The sequence below is a fragment of the Rosa rugosa genome, chromosome 5, assembly GCF_958449725.1.
Source record: "Rosa rugosa chromosome 5, drRosRugo1.1, whole genome shotgun sequence".
NCBI classification, from domain to species: domain Eukaryota; kingdom Viridiplantae; phylum Streptophyta; class Magnoliopsida; order Rosales; family Rosaceae; genus Rosa; species Rosa rugosa.
In genome coordinates this window covers 21801920-21812623 of record NC_084824.1, presented here as the reverse complement: position 1 = coordinate 21812623, position 10704 = coordinate 21801920, and positions in this window count along the sequence as shown.

Here is a 10704-nt window from a genome sequence, read left to right as displayed (position 1 = left end):
ACATATTATCATTTTTTTTTTGAAAGGTATATACATATTATCATTAAGAGAAGAGAGTTTGTCAGCCAAAACATAAAAATTTTATCAAAATATCCCTCAAATATTAAAAAAAACATTTGAACTGAAATATTTGAGAAAGACAAAATGGTTAATTCACAAATAAAAGAAAAACAAAAAAAAATCAAAAATCAAAAACAAAATATGTGCAACAATTTTCTCCACATTCTGTGGAATAACTTCCCACTTAATTTTCCACACTCATAGGGTGTGTTTGGAGTCTAGTATGTATGTGTGTATGTATGTGTGTATGTGTATGTATGTATGTATGTGTATGTATGTATATAGATATATATATAGGAGTGATGTTGTAAGTTGAGGGACACGGTCCCTTCACATCCATACTTTAATTCCCCTTGTAGTTAGTTACTCTTTGTCCAAACTCTTGTAAAATTTTCCGCTTTTGTGTAACTGGTATCAGAGGTAGAACTAAACAAGATCTAGTTTGTATATAGCTTTCAAGCATCAATGTTTCACCCTTGTACATATCCATCTAGTAAGTGTTCTTACTATGTAAAATTACCTTTTGATTTTTATCTTATTATCATAATACTTTGTTCATCTATTAGAACTTAAATCTAGGGAGGATCAATAGTAGACGTCCTTACTTTAAGAATTTGAAGATTTTTACTACTTTACACTAGTATATGATCTAATTCAATGATTTTAACCGTTGATTCTTTAGATTCCTATGCAAGAATTGCGTCTACAAAAAATCAACTAAATCCATAATCATTTGGTCACTCAAAAATGTGCAGACAAATGTAGTCTGTTAGATAAAATTAAAACGAACATTGTGCTAATCAAATGGTTAAATATTTTCCGATTTTGCTAATTTTTTGTAGGATTCATGTGTGTATAGGTAACTAGAAAATGAATGGTGTGATTATTACAATACATGCTAAAAATTAAAACATCCTCACTTTAAGAGTTTAAGGACGTCCTATATATATATATATATATATATATATATATATATATATATATATATATATATATATATGAAAACCAGGGTGGATTGGCCAAAAAAAAAAAAGAACACTAGGGTAGAGCCAACTGTTAGGATTAGGCGAGTTTTTTTAAAAAAAAAAATTATTTATTTTTTTATCGGAAAGATTAGGCGAGCTTGAATGCTATTTTTATTTTTTAAGTCAAAGAATAACTTCTGGTATAAGTAAACGAACTAAAAGGATACATTTTTTTGATACCCTCATTTCTGATTGTTGGCAGTATCTCAAAAGCTTCCTAGACCCATAAATTAGTCCGTTAGGAGCCCGGACGACCAACAAGGCATTACAGTCCTCCCCAAGCCACAATTTATTTAGTAAATAACATTAAACCAACCCATTGTTCAAACACAGGATGTGTGGGTTTCACATCTTGAACGTTCATTTGGGGGCACCCAGTGCATCCACTAAACCACTTGTCATGTTAACTGAAAGGATACATTAGTTCGTAAATGATATTGTGTAAGACATATCACAATTTTTATGCTAAACAAAAATTATAAAAAAAGGGTACAAATAAAAATTGTTTTACATTGTTTTGCCTAATACCATTTGATTTAGTGGTATTAGTTTTTTAAAACTAAATAAAAGTTAAAATAATACAAATTAAACTTGTTTTACGCTGTTTTGCCTAATATCATTTAATCTAGTGGTATTACACTCTCATTTGTAAGTGCGATGTCGTGAGTAAGCTCACAAATGACTAATTATTGTGTATTATAAGTTAATAATGTAATAAAAAAAATTATATTGTTTTAGAAGTGAATAATTTATTAAACAAAAAATGTGACGGTTGTTTTTAAAGAAGGATATATTAGCATATAATTGGATGGGAGCGAGGTTGGGATCCATTATTGGCTCTCTCTCTCTCTCTCTCTCTCTCTCTCTCTCTCTCTCTCAATAATGTATTAAAGATGCCAAGGCTTCGAGTCTACCGCCTAATGTTGATCCTGTATAAAGCGTCTCAGCCATCAATTGGTTCTCTAGTTAGTCATGCTTAACTGCGGTTTGATTTAGATTTAAAGGTGAAAAATAACAAAGCAGTTAGAATGCTAATTGTTGTCCACCCTTGAATACAAACCAACTGTAATTGTGCACAACTAGTACAATTAGAGTATGACTTCAATAGTCAATAATTGACTGCAATGGTCAAAACTATGTTTTACTTTGTTATCATTGAACCAATTTAGGCAACACATATATATCTAACTCTATTAAGCACTAAAAAAACAATAATAAGGAAATCATGCATCCCATGAATTACTTTGACTGCACTAAACTTAATTGAAGAATAGTCATGAGATCGTCTCCCTCAATGATTGGTTTACGTCTTTACGAAACTAAACTTATAGAATTGCACTAATCTTTTGTTTTTAATCAAGGAAATAACTTTATAAATAGAACTCAATAGAGTTTATTACAATCATTAAAATTTCACTAATCTTAATTACCACACAAGTAAAATAAAAATTGAAAGAGTGTTGTGTGAAAATAAGAAGGTAATAGAGGAACCACTGCAAGTGGCCTAGTGGTTCTTGCCTAGTTGAGTATGCTCCCCAACCTAGGTTCGAATCCCGAAGCTGTCAAAGTGGTCAGGCACTGTGCTGCAATGCACAGTTGGAGCATTTCACATGCGCCGAAGGGGTTTATCTTGGGCCTAGGAAGCCTTTGGGTTCCCCTTGACAAAGTCAAAAAAAAAAGAAGGTAATAGAGGGAAAATACGAGAAAGAATTCAGGAGTTTATAATAAAGAGTGAGGGATGTGTGAATGAAATTACTCCAACAACGTACATTTTTTTTTTAAAGACTTATTTAAAGGGCATATTGGGCAATGTCAAATAGGTGGAATGAGGTTGTCCAAACTAGATAGTATCAGAGTTTACTGCACGGGGACATCAATATTTTTTTTTAATAAGTGTTCTATTTTTTTTATAATAGGGTTGATTTTATTAATAATCAAGCCATGAAAATAGGCAAGAGTGTAACAGAACTTACATAAGAAATTTCGGGACAAACCAGGTAACCTATTTAAGCCACAACTAAACTCATTAAAATCTAAAGGGACGCTTGCTGAATAGCAAGCCTAAACTAAGAAAGATTAATCTCTCCCTCTAAGGAAAAATATTCATCTAGTTCAATCTGCCAAGCACGCAATTGTGGTACAAATATCAACTAGAAACATTTTAGAAAAGCTTATAGAAATTACCCCTACTTGAAAGGCTCGATTTCAGAATGTGTTGTCCTTTTGAAACACTAAATAAGTACATTCTCCTTCCCCTCAGGGTCGAAGCTAGTACTTGCCTCAGACACTTCAGCATCCAACAACTTCAGCATCAGGTTGGTCCTCTTACTTTCCAACTCTCCATGATGAGACTTAAGCTTGCGCCGACAACCCCTAGGGCGACCCCTCTTCTTCGGAGTCTTCCCAATAGTAACTGGGACCTCCGCAAGTTCACCAAGATGAAATTCACTAAGTATCACCGTCAAGCCAGGCTTTAGCCTCTTCTCCATGCTCCATTCACCGTGGCATCATTTGTGCACCCCCAAAACTCTTGGGTAATTTGCAGCATCAGACCCGTGTGCAACATCATGAGAGGCTAAAACCCTAGATGCAGGCCCACCAAGTACAGTTTCCACCAGCCCAACAAACTCACCTGCCACCTCAGCTTCAAAAGACCCAAACTCTAACAGCCCAGTCCTCTCACCCGAGTCCAAAATCAGTTCCACCCTAGACCTAGGCTCACTTCCACCCGGCCTAGCAGAGAACCCTAAATTTAAATTAGGGTTTTCCGCCGAGAAACTACGTCATTTAACCCAGACGCCGATCCGCGCACAGGTGCTGGCACGACCACCACAACTCCGTTCGTTCGAAGCTCCAGACCCCGACCAACTGCTAGCAGCACCTCAGAATGGCCCAACAACCCATCTCCGGACGCATCAGCCGCCACCAGTGTTGCCTCCAACGTTGAAACAGTTCCCTCGAACGCCATCACCGCCGTTAATACCTTGTCGCAGCTACCCAGCCCATGACCGAAGAAACCACAACCTCGATAAATGCCATGACATTTGTCACATCTTAGCTCCAATTCCACTGCCACCTCCGTCGAAAAAGAGTACGTACGTCGAGCCCATATACGGCTGTGTACGTCATGCACAACATAGATCCTTTGCAGGGGATCCTTCCTCTGCAATGCAGCCTGATCATACTGCACAAAGAGCCCCAAGGCGTTCCCAAGTAGGGTTAGGCACGGTCATTGTGCATGGTCATGAGCAACCCTTTCACCACCGCCCAAATCTCAATAGAATTCAGCGATATCTTTGCCAGATCACAGATTTCATCATAATCCACCAAGAGAAGCATCAAATTGTTAAAGAACCAAGGTCCGCCATTTAAGACGTGATCTTTCATCACCTATTCCTTAAACTAGAAGACAAAGATTCTTCCTTCCTCTTCCCCCAGATCAGAATTTGCTCTTTCAAACCCCGGATGCCGGAAATCGCCGTCGAAAATGACGGAAGCAACACCCATTTCTAAGAAAGCAACCGGTCACATACATAGTAAAAAGGATCTTGGGTTGCATCCTTGCCCCCAACTAGATGCATGATAGCCTCTTCAGTCGCCATCACAATTCTGAGCTTGATCAGTTTCCATGCTAGAGAGAAACCCTAGAAAAGAGAAAAAGTTGACTTTTTTTAATAAGTTGTTTCTTGAGTGGAAATAACTTTTTTTTTATTGATGATCGTATATGATTACAATTGTACCAGTTGGTATCTAGAACAAATTTCAAAGCATGAGAGAACCATTCCATTTTAATATTTAGATCATCATTTGATGAGACAAATCATCATTTGATGCATTAGTAGCATTTAGTGAAAGGAGGCAGTTGTTATGAATGATAAATGATTAGATGCTTAATTATAGCGGGAAGATGTAAAACTGAAGAACAATAACAAGTAACCATGATCATTTCCACAATAATATAAACACATACTATAGATGAACATAAATGGATGTATAAAATAAGTCTGAGAATCAAGGTTTACCTGACAAGTCCATAACAGCTATTGATGCAGCAAAAGCAAGCAAATTAGCAAGGAAATGATATTCTCCTCTTCTCTGGTTTCATGCTTCTCTTAATGGGGCAGGACTTAATGTTTTGTTACAGAGAGAGCATGGACCAAATCTATGTCTATATGTATTAGCATAGTATGAGCCTTACCCATAAAAGAGTCCAAGACTTGCTTGTAATTTATCCATAGATTCTGTATATATCATATCACATAATTAGATATATAACCTTATCAAAATGGATTTCTAACCCAAGAGAGACATACTTACTCATCAGGTAACTAGGTCAAGTATTATCTTATATTTCCTATTATTTGTCATGAGTTAAATCAAAAGTTATTTACTTAAGTTATAGATAGTGATCTTCTCAAAAAAAAAAAAAAAAAAAAAAAACAGAAGTTATAGATAGTGATAACTAGTAGGGGTGGGCGCGGGTCGGTTTTGGGCCCAAACCGAGTCCGACCCGAACTTATCGGTTGGGCCAAACTCTGGACCGAGAGCCGAATGAGAATGGGCTGGGCCGAATATTTCGGGTTACCGAATTTTCAGTTCGGCCCGGTTCGGGGCCCGTTTTAGCTGGGCTCTTCTTTTTTCTTTTTCTTTTTCCAACTTTAATGGGTTTTTTTTTTTGGCAACTGAATGTTTTTATGGGCTTTACTCTCATCTTTTTAATTCATATATTTTTTTTAATTCATATTCTTAACAAATTGATCCAATTTATTATTTAGCAACCAAACATATCTAATAAAACCCATTATCTGGGCTTCAAGTTCAAGATCAAAGCTTCCAATTTATTATTTAGCAACCAAACATATCTAATAAAACCCATTATCTGGGCTTCAAGTTCAAGATCAAAGCTTGAAATGTAGCTTACACTTTTTTTTTCCGGACCTAAACTTGAAACAAAAACATATAATCTCTGCTCTGCATGCATAGATCTAAAATAGTTATTGTTAACCAAAGAAAACAACACAAAAACAAACACATTGATCTCAGCAAACAATCCAAAACAAAAAAAAACTCTGAAGCTTAGTACTAATCTCAGCAAACATACTGATCTAGGCTTGCTATACTCAAGAGTCAAGAGTGCCAAAGTTCATAAGAAAAATAATTAATAACAACAAGAAAATATTAGACCGCATCGGAAAAAAAAAAAAATCCGGCTTCCATGATTCCATGATTAGATCTCGTTCCCTCCAGATCTATGATTCCATGTCCTGCAATACATAATTTAAAAATCATAAACCATAATCATATATTTTATAAACTCAAATCTGATCTCAACCTAAAAGAGAATGAAATTGAAGGATCCCCAGCCAATCTGATCTCAACCTAAAAAGAGAATAAACTCAATATGATCTTTCTCATCTTTTACAGATCCCCAACGAAAAATCAAATCGAACTTGAAAAACCAAAATCAAATTTCGAACCTGTGAGAGAAGAGAGAGCCAGCAGCGGTGAGAGAAAAAATAGGCGGCGGTGAGAGAAGAGAGAAGCGGCGGTGAGAGAAGAGAGAAGCGGCGGTAAGAGAAGAGAGAGTCCGCGGTGGTGAGAGGAGAGAGAAGCGGCGGTGAGAGAAGAGAGAGGCGAGAGAGAGATGAGAGTTGAGAATTGAGAGAAATGAGAGGCTCAGTTTAGTCTTTAGGGTTTTAATCCACTGGGAGGAATCAGGTGGATCAGGTTCTATGTGTAACCTGATTTCCACCAATCATAATTCGACAACTATCAAAATAATATTAACATAAATAAAATAAAATAATTTATATAAATATTAATTATTCGGACCGGTTCGGTTTTTTTCGGCCGGTTCACAAGCTGGACCCGGTTCCAAACCGAAGAAATCCGGTCCGGTTCGGTCAAGTCATTTTTTCCCCCTTATTTCATCCGGTTCGGTCCCCGAGCCGGTTTTCCGGGCCGGTTCGGCCGGTTTTGGACCTCCGGTTCGGTTTCTGCCCACCCCTAGTGATAAGTCCACAATTTTCTTACAGAAAAGCTCGAGACCGTCCTTGATTGCCAGATTCGCCAGAAGTTCAATCTGCAGAGATCAAGCAACATGTTCCTTTCTCTAAGCAATGCCAGCAACACGTACAGTCGCGTTTGGGAGTCGGAACCATCCTCCAAGTCTCCAACTCTCCCAAAAGTGAATGTGGGAATAAAGGGTACACCTATATTAAGTTTCATAGTATCAGAAGGATGGCACCAATATCTTGAATTAGTGGATCGTTGTTTCAAACAAGTGCAACTTTTTCTTCATTGTTCCGAAGTCGATCAGTTATTTCGGTTATTCTCTGGGTTTTTTCCTTTTGGTCTCAGGTTATTCTGTAGACTTATCATCGGTCTAGCAAAAATTGTCTGGGAATAAATTGATAGCTTATCCCAAAACCTCTCATTGAAACTAAAAGAATACGAATAGAGAAAGAGTAAGCTCTAAGTATTTTTTTTCACACAGGGAATCATTTTTTTTTTTTTTGAAGAGAAGAATAAACAATCGCAAACAATGACATCTTGAGTAACGAGAGAGTTTAACATTAATTTTATCTAAATAATAAAAATACGGGCATGACATGAAGTTCACAAATTTAATTATTCTAAAAGAAAACTGCCCTTTTTGTTTTTTTAGGCTAGAATAGGACTAACTCTAGATTTTACCCAGAAATTTTATTGATAAAAATAAAAAGCTACAAAAGGGCCAGCGGACCAAACCAAACCAAGCCCTATAGAAATAAACGAATACAAGAACTGAATGAACATTGAAAAAAAAAAAAAAACCAACAAGATCAAACTAAACGGCAAGAAACAAAAGATCGATGATTATATGAACCTGTACGCATGCCAAGCACCAAATCACGCCCAAAAGCTGGAGCTAAGAACTGAGGATCGGAAGATCATCCCAAGCATGATAACCATCATGTGAAGAATCAAAGTTAGCCAAAACATCAGCCGAAACATTACCTTCTCCATAGATGTGGGAAACCTTGACCTGTAAGTTATTAGCCTCTACCATACCAGTTATTAGCCCAATCAGGAGACAAGCTTTGGATGATTAAAGTAGTAAACAACCCTTGCAGAATCCTTCTCAATCCAAGCTTTGGATGCTTAAAGTAGTAAATAATAATAAAATATCTCAGATGTTTTTTTTTTTTTGGGACAAAAATAATATCTATGGTCTTATGGTTTAATATAGGCCTGGGCACGGGCCGGGACTGCATGCCAATTTGCTAGGCCCGGGATCAAGTCCCTATTTTTCGGGCCGGGCTCAAATAAAATTTTTCAGTTATAGGGACCATGAAGGACCGGACCAAATAGGCCCGGGCCGGTCCTGCCGGGTTTTCGGGCCCAAAAGTCAAATTTTGTTTACCTTCATTTTCAGATTTTCTCTATAGTTTCATCATGTTTCTGATTTTCTGGGTTTAGAAGAAGAATATAAAATCATACAAGTTACAAACTAAGCTACAAAATGAAGAGAATAACATCCAAACTTCATAGCTTCTTCATCACCGCCCTTAGACTGGTTGGAAGCCGCCACCATCTCATCCCCACAAACTGGTGAAACTGCAGCTGCTTCAGGTTCCATTGTCAAAGACCCAAAGTGATAAAGAGAGGCTTCATATTATACAACTGTAGAACAAAGAAGAAATAACAGAACCCTTGAGCAATAAATAAAATCATATTAAAGAACTGAAAGCCAATACTTAATCATTTATTGACATATGTTGATTTGGAACAGCTGCTCACTCTGAAAACCAATTAAGAACAACTTCCTACATTCTATATTTCAAACAACCAATTGCTTTAATGAATTAGTTTCTTTAGATAACATACATCAGTTGCTAACTCTAAAGTATATACAACTTGTAATGGATCTTTCACGTCAACACAAACTCACAACCTTATCATTTATTAGCAGAAGAAAATATTTTACTCATGGAAACCAGTGACAATTCACTAAACGATAACAAAGATGAATAAGATTAAAAACAAAACCCAGACTACAAAACAAAACCATATTGCATACATTAACAATTGAATCAGATAAGCTTTAATTAACAAAAGAAAGATCAATAACAATCAATACCAACCAATCTGATCAAAAATCACAAAACAAATCTATGAAATCAAGTAAGCCACCGTCTAATGTCAGATAAAATTCAGACACAAATAACTCAATGAAAACCACAATCTGACATAATCGAAGACCCAACTCTTACCTTGCTTTTGCTGAAAATAAAACTCCTTCCTCTTTTGCTGAAAACTCCTTCCCAAAGTAAATCCAAATATTGGCACCCACCTCTTCCCAGCCCAACCAACACTGACTCCTAGTACTACCAAATCCAAATCTCACCAAGCTTTCATGATGAACCCAATCTTCTCGTTATAAACTGGAACTACTCAAAACACAAACCACTGGATACAAAACAAAAACAAAACAAATTCGGAAAAAAATTAACCAATTCAAGGAAAAGAGATTGAGGGCTTCGAGTGGGTTCAAGCTGCGAAGGGAAATTGGAAAAGCGATGCGAAGGGAATTGAAGAACTGAAGAAGGCTGCAAATAAACTTCCCAGAGTGTTGCGTCTGGGAAAGGGTCGGGTACTGGAAACTTGGAGAGTGCTGCGAGTTCGAGCTTCAAAGGGAAACTAGAATTGGAATCCCTTCTGAAGTTTCGATCACTCCAAGGAAATCAAAACCCGAAGCTGGGTCGAGGTGTTGTGTTGAGCGTTGATGGCTGAGGGTTTCGGGTTGACTGAAAGTCTGAAAGTCTTAAGACAAAGACTAGTAGAACCTGTTTGGACCCAAAATAAACATTTTGGCCTGACAAGGCATGTGTTGGAGAAATTGAGCCAATGTCAGTGGCTCAAGCTATATATTGTCGACAAGCTCGAAATATATATTTAGAGGCTAAATAAAGCCTACTATGGAAGTATGACAAGTCAACTTTAGCATATTTTCCTACTTCGGTTAGGAAAAAACCGAGCTAGACAAGGAAGGAGGGGTGGCAGACTAACCAAATGAAATCGAAATGTGCTGAAACTTTCCAGATCCATTCTAGACAGCCCAAGGATCATTTCTTATGAAGAGTGCCAGAGATGTTTTTGAGTGGAAGGCCTTCAAACAATCAGTCCAATCTTTTGCAGAAGCAAAACTGGAAATCTGGACCTGTAAGAGGTCCAGCAGCGTTTTCGGCTCAACCACTATACCAAAAATTCTGAAATTTTGCCAGGGTGATCTACACTCATAATGGAACATTTTTTATGAAGAGGTCATAGTGAAATTTGGAATGCTTGTTGGAGAAATAATTGAAGGAATAAAGGGGCAGAAACTGACCTAAAACCAGCTCAATATTCACATGTTCATGTTTCCTACCCACATGAAGAAAGCTAGATGCTTTTCTTCTTTTCCTTGGATATATTTTTCAAGACAATCTCTTTAATAGATCATCATCACTTCCATGTTGTTGCACCTTCATGCCTTGCTTTCATTTCATCATTTCTCTATCTTTTCCATATTTTACAAATCACTTTCATATTCCACTTTCATTATTTTTCTTCCACTCATCATTTCACTCTTCTTTTT